The sequence below is a fragment of the Rhodamnia argentea genome, chromosome 8 (assembly GCF_020921035.1).
Source record: "Rhodamnia argentea isolate NSW1041297 chromosome 8, ASM2092103v1, whole genome shotgun sequence".
In the NCBI taxonomy this organism is placed as follows: Eukaryota; Viridiplantae; Streptophyta; class Magnoliopsida; order Myrtales; family Myrtaceae; genus Rhodamnia; species Rhodamnia argentea.
The window spans coordinates 7,440,169-7,454,343 of NC_063157.1; the positions used below are offsets into that span (position 1 = coordinate 7,440,169).

The following is a 14,175-nucleotide window of genomic DNA, read 5'->3' on the forward strand; positions in this document are numbered from 1 at the left end:
TTTCGTCACTCTTCACTGCGGCGTCCAAGGAGATTGAACATCAAAGAGCCACCCTTGACCCAAGCGGACGCTAATAGTAATAAAGGGACGAAGAAGGCTCAAAGCAAAAGGAACAGGATAAAAATTTGTTCTTTCCTTTAGTTATTTACCAATGTGTTTTGAGTGCTAATGTTTGAGTTTTCTTCGTTGCCGTAGGTCTGTTCACTATGTCTCTCTCGATGCCAACCTCCTTGATGCGGACATCGATCCCTCGAGCGTAGTCGGACGAGACTCTGCCAAAGCCGACGCGAGCCGCTGCTCCCTCGAGGTCCTCCTCCGGTGTTATCGATTTGATCTAAGGGCGCAGCGATTTCCCCTTGTGTTCTGTTTTGCAGGTGTGCCAAAGAGTTCTAGTCATGACACATCCGTAATCGACACAGTATCCCTCTCCACCTACATCAAGCGGCGTCTCCAATAATGCTACAATGACAATTGAGAGCATTCAAAGAAAGATGGAGGTTCCATCGTGGCAAAACTTACGTTGAATTTCTGTGGTTCTCAATCTGAATACTCTCTCTCACCGCAAGCTTGGCCAAGGATGACTATAAGCCAAGTGGTCACTCCCACCGAGACAATCAATAACATAGGGAGTTCTTAATTCTCTATAAAATTCTGACTCTTTTTTTTTTACTTCTTTCTCCGATCGTTATGCATGAAAGATTTGTGTCATCCTCGCATGAAGCACTGACTTGTTTTCCTCTGATTGTCCAGGTGTGATAAAGCAATTCGGCAATTCCAACGAAGGATTGTTTGCCGAAGTCCTTAACGCGTGCGGAATTCTCTAGATCAAGCCAAATCATCCGAGCTTGGTGCGCAATTTTCGAGCAAGGTTTGAATTCGGAAATTCCAATTCAAAAGATAAAGAAAAATTCTACTCTTAGATATCAAAGTTATCTTGTTTGAATTTGTCCGGATTACTTGACATTATCCGTAAGGATTTTTGCTTAAATTGGAAAATTGGAATCTTGAGCAAATCTTGTGGATATTATGCCTATCTCTAGAATATTTGACATCTTTTGTTGCTCTATTTAAAATTTCCGAATCCTAAGCATATCGGATAAGATCTGTATCTCGCTTGGGAATTCTGAATATATCTTTAAAATTCGAGGAATTATTTAAAAAATTTCAGATCTCGAGAGATAACTTTTCTTGAATTAAAAGATATCAATCTTTTGTGGATAGGAGCTTATCTCCTTGAAAATTCCGTAATCCCCTAAGGATTTTCGAAAATTCAATAAATATTTGAACATTTTTAAACAAAATTGCCTATAATATATGCTCCCTTGTGCCCGACCCTTCGGAATATTAAATTGCAAGCCTTAACCATGATCTTATGGGGTGGGACGGCAATTTAGTTTAAGATTTCGTATTCTGCCCTTTGGCGAGAAGGGACGTTGATATCTTATACCACTATCCGCATACCAGCTCGAATCCCCGAGAATGTAGCGAATAAAATCTTGCTCTAGCCCCAATCTTCGGGAATGGGAAGATTTATCGGAAAATCGGATTTAAAGGTATATTATGGGCATTTTTGTTTAATTTTGTTCAAATTCATCTATTTCAATTCAAAAATTCAAAAAAATAAAAAAATGGAAAATCCAAAAAATAAAAAAAATAAAAAAAATCCGAAAATAAAAAAAAGGAAATCAAAATCACAAATCATCAATCGGGAAAAGGCATTTTCATGAAATTTGGTACCGAAAGGGTGTTAATTAAAAATTAACATAATCAAGTCCCCGAACTCTAAATCTACGGCTAGCAGAAAATAAAGTATTCTCCCGTACTTTATTTAGGTATCTAATCTACCTACCAAAAAAGATTAGTGGCGGCTCCTAAATTAAAAATCAAACCTAAGTTGCGAATTGGTAGGGCTTGGGAGAGTCCGTATTAGGTTAGTTAATTCATCTAATTAACCTAATAATCTATTAACCTAAATTAATTTTTAGGTCGCGACATTTCTAATCAAGTTGCCCCTCAACTCATCGTAAATGACTTTTGCCCTGTCTATGTATGGTCCATCCTCAGTTGAGTAGTGGTGAAGTGCAGAAAGAATCAAGTAATTCATGTTCATCCATATTGAACCCCTCCTATATGGAGGGTCATGCTCTCTATTGCGTTTCATGTGTAAGGTACTTGCTCTGGTGAGAGATCGAAGTCCATAGCCCGTCCACAAGACACTCTTATTTGAGATAAGACCAAGCTGCTTTTTCAAAATCCATGAGTCAATTGGAATCATCCTCCTCATGAATGGGAAAAGCTGACATAATAATATGAGGAACCAGTCTCAGCTTTGGTCTTTCCAATACACCTCGAACAAGCTCTCGAGTTGCCTGATTGCTTCCAGCCGATATTTCTTTCCACCTCAAACGTACCTTCTCTGGGCTTCCAGTCCAGCGTAGAGTCAGTTGATTTCAGCAGTACCGTTGGAGATGGTTTGAACAAGAACATCCAGCTACTAATCCTTTCATCTCCAGCCAATCCGATGTCTACCATCTTGACATTTTCTAGGAAGTGCCCCAACATTTGTTCTTGAACGAGAAAAATCTGCAGAAACTCAGATGATTATCTCGTTCCATCAGCAAACCATGTGCTAGCTTTGGTAATGTGCTACCAGGAGATGATACCACAATGACAGTCTTGGGATGCCAAGTCCATAAAGAACTCTCTATTATGTTTTTTTTTTTTAACCCTCTGGACAAGTCAACAATCTCGAGATCAAGATTCTTCATTGGAGGAGGCGAGAAGTCTTTGAGGTCCTCAATGCCAAATAGCAGGTTCCACACGCTTTTTTCCTTAAAGTAATTTTTACCTCCTTCAGGTCATAAGGTAACAATGACAAGGACGGCATCTTATTTCCTTCAAACTTTAAGGAACAAAGGTTCGGAGCATTAATCTCAGCATCATATAATATTCTGCACTGTTTCAAGACTAAACGCCTGAGTACCTTACTTAGTATCGCAACACTTTCCAAGGAATTGCACTTGCTTAGTTCCAAGGTTTCCAGTAAAGGACAATTGTTGAGCAATGCTTGGAACAGTTCATCTGTCAATTTAGCATTCTTGAGGGCTATCAACTTTAAAGATCTATAAGTTGCCAAAGACAAATTGAAGGGCCAGGACCCAGGCTTATGACGCTCTATAGAATACAAGAATGTCTGAAGATTCGGCGCGTCAACTTGGATTCTCTTCAATTTAGGGCAGCAATAAACCTCAAGCTTATCAAGTTTAGCAAGGCCAGAGACATGTAGTTTCTTCAACTCGATGCAGTGTGTGAGCCTCAAATCCTTGATCAAGGGTAAAACGGATCAGATCCCAAACACGACAGTCACTAATATAGAGCTTGCCAAGGCAAAGTCCCCGCAAATAAGGTAGCTTTATCTCCTCAAATCTTTCCAACCTTGTAATTGAACCACTTTAATCTAGTTATCGCTGAGTAAGCGAAGAGACTCTAAGGCAGATTATAAGTCCCATTATCCATGTGTGGAAAGTGGGGATCCAGTTCTTGGACATCGCTTTTGGCCACGAGACTTAGCCAATTATCAATCCTATTGCTAAAATCTAAATCACAATCTATCATATGAAACTGAATTTTCTCCATATGATATCCACTCTAAAGACGAGTTTGCATGGAGCGGAAGGCGAAATTCATGAACACTTCTGTTTTCTCCCTAAACTCCTGCTAATTAATACTTCCATTTTATGCTTTTGTGAACTTCCACTGGTGGAATACCAGAATGGTGTAAGAGGAGCAGATTTCTCTCTATTGCTTGAACAAGGTGGTAGCTCGTGCAACTTCTTTCGGACTACGCAACAATAACATAATATAGTGAATTAATTGTTCTGTTAATGTTGAGATCCAATCACTTGAATTAGCTATCTCATCACTAGTGCATGTATCCATCTTCCATCTCTTCCTATTACAACCAAAAGTCTCTCTGTCATCAACATCGTCCTCCCTCTTTTGTTTTAATCAACCTCGTGATGCGTGTGAACTAGAATCACTATTGTCAGTTATCTCCGTGCTTGTCCCACTTTCGTCCCTATCATCATCCGCAGTCTCCAAACATTCTAAATCTTTCCCTCCACAAAGTAAGACCACTTCCGTTATCAAATCTTCGGAGTTATTGATCATCTAGTTGGCTTTCGATTGAACTTTCTACTCTTTACCACAGCGGGCTTTTTTTATTTTTATTGAATAACCCACTGGCAGAGCTGCGTGAGCAACGGTTCTTGAATGAGATCTGCATCACTTTGTTGGTGAGGTTTAAGATGTCACAACTTAGTAAAATGAATGCGATCTTGGCACCCATATCTTTCACTTTCATACCGAAGCATATCAGTGTCCTGTAATGCTGCCTCCACGCACGAAGTTCACAGTAAGGCTCCCCTACAACACCATCTTTCATTGCTACTGCTTTTCTATCTACCATCGCATATTCCCGAGCAGAGGGTAGGATCTTACTATGACTACACTCTCTTCCCTCTATGAATCTACAAGACGCATAATCATTAGATTGTCCGTGCATCAGTCTACTACCATCTTTGTGAGCTCAGAATCCCCAATGAACTCACTCAATTCAAGTTCTCTTTGTTTAACCACCTCATTGGAAGACCTTTTCTTAATATTTCCCGACGTTGCCAATCTCGAATCGACCCGACCATCTCTAGCACCATGTGAGGGCAAACAAGAACCCCTTTCTTTCTGGCGAACTTCTTCCCCCGTCCCTCGAAGGCTCATCCAATCCCGCAAGGCTCAAACTCCTCCGATCATCGCCTGTAAGTCGATTCTGGGGATCATCAGTGGATTTTCAATTATGATACCACTAAACCATCAAACGTCGCCGCCCTTCGGGTGGTGGTGAGTTGACCCGATTACGACCGGCGGATCCTGGATTATAAAAATAAAAAAAAAACCATCAAACGCCCATCGTGTACAAATATCGATCGCCTACAATTCATATTATTCTCCTTCATGGTTGTTGTCGACATAAAAGTCAACATCATATAATTAAACTGGCCCGTCGTCAAAAGTCAATCACTAAACCTCAATTCACATCCTCAAGCTCATACCTAAACCCGATAACCTCTGTTTTCTTTCTCACGAACCGATGAATAATGATGCGAGGTTCGCATCCGAGGCCTTTAGATAAGAATCGATATCTACAATCACCAATACAACGATACAAATTCAAGCCTATAATTCCCAAGTATCATTCACTTTATCTCAAATCCAAAATATATCAATCGCAAAGAGGCGATTCCATAATCCGAAAGTAGATATATCGGACTAACCATCAAACTCCAACAATGTCGGTTTACAATAAAACTATCACTAAACCACCAAGATCAAACACACATATCCAAGCTTATGGTCCACAATCATTATTCCATCACAAGTCGATATCCTTAACCAACCATATGAGGCTGACCACTAAACTTCACAATTCAAGCCTGTTTGTAAGTAAATTACCCTTTCGACATGCCGTCCAATCCACATGTTGATCACCATGTTATATTTAACAAATACTAAGATCGTCAATTCCTTACATAGTGATCACCAGCAATATTCACTATTCAGTAGCGTAAGCTACCGCCAATCACGTAACAAACACAATCACATGCACTTGTAAGTTTTAACGCGCTCGTGCCTACCCAATACTTTAACTACTAGCGTACCTTATCACTCCATTTAACTTAAGCTCTGATACCACTTTTGTAACAGCCGTACCCCAATCCTCCCGCTCCGACACCAACCAACCCAAGGTCACCATCACTTACCTAAAAATGTCAACAACAATGGGGTGAGATAAACTCAGTAAATCAATTCTCTAAATCGCCGACTAATCAATTTAACGAGATGAACGAGCCACAGTAAATGGTAACATCAGAGTTCTAAACGATCAAAGCCTTGGCGTGCCTCGGGAATTTCACTACATACAATACATAAGAGGACATGCTACGTCACGTAATATGAGTATGACCGTATGCATATGAATGGATTACTTGTCACCATAGTGACTCGACCATTTAAGTCAAGAAATGCAATGTCGTCTCGTACCGCCTCCGAGACGGTCCGATCACACAGAAGGGCCACCCAGTCACACGGAAGGGCCACCCAGTCACACAGCGGGGTCTTCCCATACACTTCATGGGGTAAATTTATTCGAGCATGAAGCTCATTGCCACGAATCATGATTGATTCAAATTTAAGATATGCAAGACCATGCTCATGCACATGTTTAATGTGTATTTTAAGCTTTGTCATGCCATACCAATTTCCGCCGTTTCCGATTTTCTTACTGGGCTCACAAGTTGCGCACGTACATTTGACCTTTAGACTATTCGATTTAGCCATATTTACACCGTTAAAATTTCTCGGCAAGGCAAGTCACAACTTAAGATATAGTCAACCACATGCGACTCAATGAACAATCAATGCTAAAGCTCATCGCCTTACTCGAGATTTTATCTACTAGAGTTCCAATTGGGTGCCTAATCCGAGAGTGCTTTTTCTTTCACTCAATGCCCCTTCTCCACCAATGCCTCTTCTCAACCAATTCAGCATGCGAGGACAAAAACACAAAAGAGATATATGACAACAACTACAACCGGTGGGTTCCCATTCTAGCACCACGACGCAGCACCACTTCCTCTTCCTCCCCCATCGCCATCTTGCCGAATCCCCTCCTCTCTTTTGTTTTTGTTAATATATATTTTTTTTAAAATACACCCACATTGCCCTGCTAAAATTTGTGCCACGTACACGCACACCCGAAATCATGAGAACTCCATCCAACTAAGACCACCACCTTCGAACCAATACAAAATCTCAGCTTTTCTCACTTTCCTCCCGACACCAAACGCCAAACCTGCATCCCGACTCCATACAGCGATAATCCAAGACAGACTCGATCCTTCATCGTCCCGTAGACACTAACAGTATCAAAATCGACGACATGCAACATGGGCGAATTCCGGCCAAGTATTGCTCACCATCTCACCAGCTCCAACCCTCATTACACTAACTAGTAAGCGGGTTAGAGAAAGGACTTACCTTAATTCCCTATGCAAACCACCACGAGCCGACGTCGACCACTTGAGATTCGACCTCTCCTCTTCGGGTGCTTTGGGTCGAGAGCGTTGAGGGCGTGCATCGGGTAGGCAATGGGTTGTGACAAGGCGACAGCAACGAAGGGAAAACTGAACTGGAGGGCAGCTCATCGATCTTGCTCTGTGGTGTCACCCCGAGTAGCTCGAGTGGAGGTGAGCTCGGCTTGAGCGAGAAGAAGGGGAAACAAGAGAGGAAGTAAAAATGGCAGAAAGCACGAGGTGGAGGGGGTTTGTGTTCGTGTGGGGAAGGAGAGAAAGGGAAAAAGTGGGGAAAAGAAAAAAAAAAAGGGAAGGGAGGACAGCGGAAAAGTTAGTGGACGGTAGGGAAAAAAATGCAGGACACGTGGGCTTAAGGAGGAGTAATCGCGGCAAGGGAAGGTAATTCCAACGGGCCTCGCGCTCAAAGAGCGAGCCGAAACGGCACCGGGATCAATTTTGTATAGTAATGCTCGATAAACATTTTATCAATGGTTCCTTAAAATTGTCGCACTTAAGATATAGCTTCCAACTAATAATCCATCGTGTCCAATTACATTAATTCCCTAAACTTTGCCCTTTTAACTTTTCGGGTCCCGATAATTATTAATTTACTTGATAAATAATTCGACAAAAAAATTTGAGTCGTCACAGCCGGCCTCCTCACTCGGTAAAAAAAATAGGGTAATATGTTTATGACATTTTTACGTTATTTATAGGTTGTTAGTAATATGTTTTATGGGGTTGCTATGGGCTTTTTTAAAAAATAGGGTAAAAAAATATTTAAGAATTTAGGTATTCTTTAAAAATATTTTCAGATTTAGGAACGAGAAAGGGCAATTAAAAAAATGAAATGAATATGGACATTTATTTAATTTGTTATATTGATGGTCATGATGTTAATTTGTTAATGAGTAGGGAAAAATATTTATTAAATTTTAGATGCAAAATAATTTCTAATTTCTTTATTTAGCATAATGTCGTCTACATCTTTTGCGACTGTGCTTTGGGGAGGTTGAATAGTACGAAATGAATATAGACATGACTACGAAGGTAGACAATCTACTATGTTCGAGTTTGGAAATATATCCACATTTAATGAGTTACGTGCTACGATTGAGCACGCGTTGAATATAATAGAAAACCAGTATATTCATAATATGATGTATATATACCAGGTTCTAACATGCGGTTGTGTTGTTATATATGACATTATGGAGGTACATAATGATGATATAGTTAAGATGATCCAGCAATTTGCACTTCGGTGTGGTACTGGTGCCATGGGTTTTTTATAGTTTTATGCAATTGTAGATGAATACGAAGTGATAATGATTCAGTTGGGGGAGATTCCAATATTGGTGAAGATGACATTGGTGTAGGTAATCAGTATGAGGAGTATGATGATAATGATGATGATAGTGACGAAGAAGATGATTTTTGGATAGATAGTGATGATAGTGATGAAGAAGATGACGGATGTAGTAATATGAAGGCTTACTACAACACTCGTTGTAGTAATCCCATTTTGCTATTAGTACATCCACCGCCCTATTAAGAGATCGAATTTGACATTATGCAATCAATACAAGAAACAAGTCGGGCCGTATGTTGTTTGATCCATCAAAAGAATTTGATGTTGGTATGTTATTTCCTTCATGGGATGCGATCCAGTTGGCTGCGAAAGAGTATTCTACGAGAAGAAATCATCAATTTCGCAATGATGAGAGAAAGAAGGAAAAATATGCGATAAAGTGTAGTAATCCAAATGGATCGTGTGGTTGGAGGCTCCGCGCAACTACTAAAGCGGGTGCCATGTTTTGAAAAATAACTAAGTACAGTGGGCTACATATGTGTAGTAATCCTCAAATGTCACGGGATTATCGGCAACTTGATTAGAAGTACCTCTGTAGCTAGATAGAAACAATGGTTGCCGCCCAACTAGATATCAAAATCAAGTCGTTGATGGTGGAGATTAAACATAAATTGGCCTTCGAACCTATTTATCGTAAAACCTGGGCAGCTAAACAAATGGCAATTGCCAAAACTTTTGGAGGATGGAATGAATCGTACAGTAGGTTGAGGAAGTACATAAATGTAATGGAGATGCAAAATCCAAGTTCTCATTTTGTGATCGATGATCGCGTGAACCTAGATCGGGGTTGCACAATTTTCAATGGGATGTTCTGGACTTTCAAACAGACGATTGAAGGCTTCAAAAGTTGTCGTCATGTGATATTTGTTGATGGAACCTTTTTGTATGGGAAATACCGAGGAACACTCATTTGTGCGTTCTCACTTAATGGCAACAATCTTATATTTTCGTTGGCATTTGTTGTGGTCGATCGGGAGAATGTTGACAATTGGACTTGGTTTATGGATATGTTGCGGAGATATGTCACTAGTAGAAAAAATGTTTGTGTAATATCGGACAGGCATATTGGGATTCAAAAAGCAATGGAGATAAAGGGTGGCATCCTCCACATGGCTACCATAGATATTGCATTTAGCATGTTGTCAGCAACTACAATAAACACTTCAAAAATGCTGAAGGGAAAAGACTTGTTGAGATGGCAGATAAATTTTTGAATTTGTAAATTTGAGGGAAATACGCGTTCATAAATTTTTGTGAGAAGTACTTATTATTGTTGTAATGTACATCTTATGAGAATCAACAGCGAAAGTTCGACCGCATCATGAGCCGAATTAGGGAGTTGGATCCATACACATCCGGATGGTCTAACTAGATTCTAAGGGAGAAATGGACGAAGGTTTATGATGAAGGAAGGAGATACGGATCGATGACAACAAATTTAGTTGAATCAATCAATGAGATGCTGAAGGGTTTTCATGGCCTACCAATAATTGCTATGGTAGAGAAGATATTCTATCGGTTGGTCCACTATTTGACACAAGAAAAACGACGTACAAGAGTCGGAAAGACCATGGATGGGTATATACGCAATTTGTGGGTGACACGCTCTAGCGAATTAGTCAAACTGCAAATAGGCATGAAGTGACATGTTTCGATTCTGATAGAGAGGTTTTCAAAGTTAAAATTGGATATAATATATCCAGAGGATCGGGGGCCATAAACACATAGTACGTATAGACCTACAAACGTGCACATGTGAGAAATTTCGAGAGATAAAAATCCCATGTTCCTACGTAATTGCAGCATATCAAATACATGCAATTGATTACCATGTGTACGTAGATAAATTCTATACATTAGATAGAACCCTTCAATGCTATGAGTACATGTTTTATCCGTTGGGACAGAGGAATTATGTTTATAGACATAACACAAAGGAATTACATTCAGCCGAGACACGAGGATGATTCACTACTTACACAGCAAGCTCAACATAAATCACAGGCCATATGGGATGAATCAGTAATTAAGAAGTAATTTTTATCAGCTGTATCGTAATAAAATTGCTCTTGATTGTTATTGTAACATTGTACATATAGATGAGAATCAAGTTCTTAAATGTCGGCGAGGTGGATTGACGCAAAACGTACCTAAACTTGATGTGTGCATTGTTACGTATCTTTAAGCTTTGGGATTTTACGAAGTTTATTTAATGAAATTTTGGTAACTTGATTGGCATTTGATTACAGCTTTGGTCAAGCGGTGAAGACCCAAGACTCACATCTTTCATATGCCGGAAGGTGAATGCACGATCACGCTACCGGATATCGCGGTTTTAACGGGATTTCTCATCGATGGACATGCATTCATTGGCCTTACTAATATGAATTGGGGCACTCTTTATGAGGATCTACTTGGTGAGCGCCTACTTCGGTTGCGTGGTTCGGTGGTAAAGTTAGGTTGGTTGAAAAGGCGCTTTAGTGCAATTCTTGACGATGCCGATGAGGTTACCATACTACATCATGCTGAGCATTCATTCTCCAGTTGCTTGGAGGATCTATCTTTTCGGATAAATCAGGTGCCGGGGTTAGTCTGATTTTTCTTCCACTACTAAAGCACTTCCAGCATGTTACGCAGTATAGTTGGGGTTCAACGGTATTTGCATGGTTGTATCGAGAGCTATGCAGTACGCCCGATCCATCGGCGCACCAAATCAGCGTACCAAATCAGCGATGCCCTACATGTATTGCAGATTTGGGCGTGGGATTGCTTCAATTGTGTCTCCCCATCCATCACAAACCGTGATTCTTTACCAAATGCACCTCTTGGTAGTCGGTATGTGATCTATTACTTTTTCGGTTCGTGAGTCATACATTTTTTTTCAGTGTGTATAATATATGTAACTATTCTTGTTTTTTGTTTATGCAACTGGAGTCAAGCCCGGCAGACAACAGAGGTCCCCACACATACTTTGCCACATCTGCGCTACCGACTTGATAGAATGACATCCGTAAATGTAAGTAATAATAGCAATGAACGAGTTCAATATAATGTTAGCTTTTAAACTAATTTCTCGTTGACTTTGATTTGTTTTAATACAATAACAGATTACTTGGGAGCCCTACACCAATGACATTCTACGGAATCTACTAGATTACTACCTGCGGGGATAACACATTTAGAGGGCTCTGTCCCACTCATTTGTTTTCTCATCGTTGAGTGGCATTATTCGGACCAAGTACTTCGTCGGTTTGGTATGCAGCATGAATACCTACTCCTCCCCGTGATCATACGGTTTTTCATGATATTGAATTAAAACCGGTTGCGAGGGATTGGGTAGATAAGCACAGACGGTGGATTGATATATGAGACGGTTGCCTTGGTGATCTTGCAACGGAGCCACTTCACTATCATTCGGAATATATGAAGTGGTACCGTATATGTATATGTATATATATAGGTAGATTTCTATCAAGGAAAGCACAATGGGTGTACAAGGTAATGACATTGAACAAATATTACAATTATGTTCCGCTCCATCTTGGGGGAGTAGAGCTATAGCGAGGATAACTAGGGCAATAATATATGCCTACAATGAGGAAAGGAGGATAACAATGATGCCACCATCCCAACCAATACCTTCAGCAGCATCCATTGGCCACACGAGGATGACCTACCCGAGGCTATTCGGTCAACCGGGAGGACCATTCAAGTTCATCCAATTAGTGATGCCGTCCCCTACCCCTTAACCTATCATACGATATATTTCACTCCGGGGTTCACTCCAAGGTTTAGTTAGGAAGATTTCAATACGGTGTTTAGCCGGTTTGCCGGCCCATTTCACGAGGGATCCGCTTTTGCATTTCGTGACAATCAATAGCATCAGACTCTAGCTAGTTCTCCTAGTTCATATGAATTCGATTTCTCTCCTCTTTTTCGATGCCCTCCTATAGTAGAATACGTACATTCTGAGCGTAGGATATTTTCTCATTTTGATAATGCATCCACATCACAGCCACTCTGGCCATCACAAGATATGCCTTCGTCATCTACACATCCTACTCATTCAGAACCTCGTCCTCATTTTCGGTACAATACTAGACTTGCCAAACAACAAAGACGACCTAATTGCATAACAGAAGTCTGTCACCAATGAATGTAATTGGGGTTGAGGATTGTTATCTATTATTACAATTTTGATGTGCTGGATTTTTTTAACTCATGAATTGTTATCCACGTTCTTTTAATCTGGATATATCATCTTCATATATTTTATCAATTTTGTTTTATGAATATTTTTTATTAATTATTTACTTTCTAATAAATTAATTACATAAATACTAAATTATTTATTAATTATATATCTTAATAAAATTTTCAATTAATTATTGATAATTATTTATAAAGTTATATAATAAATATAAAATAATTAAAAAATGTAAAAGAAATACAAAAAGAAAAACAACGTGCGGGAATGTGACTCCCGCACCGAGCCCGATGTAGGAGTTAGACTCCTTCACGAGACCCATTCTCGTAGGCTTAAGTACATCCCAAGTGCCATAAGTTGTGTACGGCGCTCACTTTAGTGCCAAAACTTTCAAATCAATCACTTTAGTGCTAAGTTTTTATAACTTCGATCACTTAAGTGCCAACTTCTTTTAAAAACGATCATTTTAGTGCCAGAGCTAACGTGGCTTGCCGAAAATTCGACACGTGGTATTTTTTATTAATGTTTGAGATGACGTGGCTCGGTGAATTGGACACTAAAGTGATCATTTTTTAAAAAAGTTGGCACTTAAGTGATCGAAGTTACAAAAACTTAGCACTAAAGTGATCGTTTTGAAAGTTTTGACACCGAAGTGATCGAAGTTACAAAAACTTAGCACTAAAGTGATCGATTTGAAAGTTTTGGCACTAAAGTGAGCGCCGTACACAACTTGTGGCACTTGGGATGTACTTAAGCCCATTCTCGTAAATAAAAAAAGAAACCTATTTTCGCAATTTTTTTGCCCCTTTTTTGAAAAAACCCCCATAAATCCGGTGTGCAAAAGCATATTCTTTGTCATCATCTGAGGTTAAATTCCAAAAAGACTAAGAGCCAAATTTGCTCCGGTACGTGCTCGGTGCCAAGCTCAAGAGGAAGTCTCTGAAAATATGCTCATATTCTAGCATTTTCCCATAACTTGCAAAAGCATAGGCACCAAATTAATAACCCAAATGATACCCTAAAACGGAGTAGTAAAGCAATGAGCATGACAAAACATTCCCGATGCCAAAGGAGTACTCTCAATATTGTCTCTCCGAAGCAACTAACATAAATTGCACATAGCCATTTGCGGACAATAGTTGTTTGGTAGCATGGAAGCTCATGCAAAGTCAACCAAAACAAAACGAGAGCCCATGATTAAAAATGCATCTGAATAGCCAATACCAGCCAAAAGGAAATATAAGCCTTTGGCGTGATACACTTAATTCGATGGTAAGATTGAATGTCTTTTTTCATATCATGGCTTCTTAAATTGCTAAGACAAGGACTAGTATTACCATGGGAGCTTATTGGGAGCAAGAAGAATGGACTAGACCACTAACTTGCCTGGAAATTGTAAGGCCACTATGCCCAATTATCGTCTAATCGGAATTAGAAATACTATACGTATATGAGAGAAGAATGTGTGA

The 14,175-nt window shown here is 39.7% G+C and overlaps 1 pseudogene; it reads right to left on the minus strand.

Moving 5' to 3' along the window:
- Window positions 1–2,280: 2,280 nt before the first annotated feature.
- LOC125316261 lies at window positions 2,281–4,468 on the minus strand (annotated as a pseudogene).
- Window positions 4,469–14,175: the final 9,707 nt, after the last annotated feature.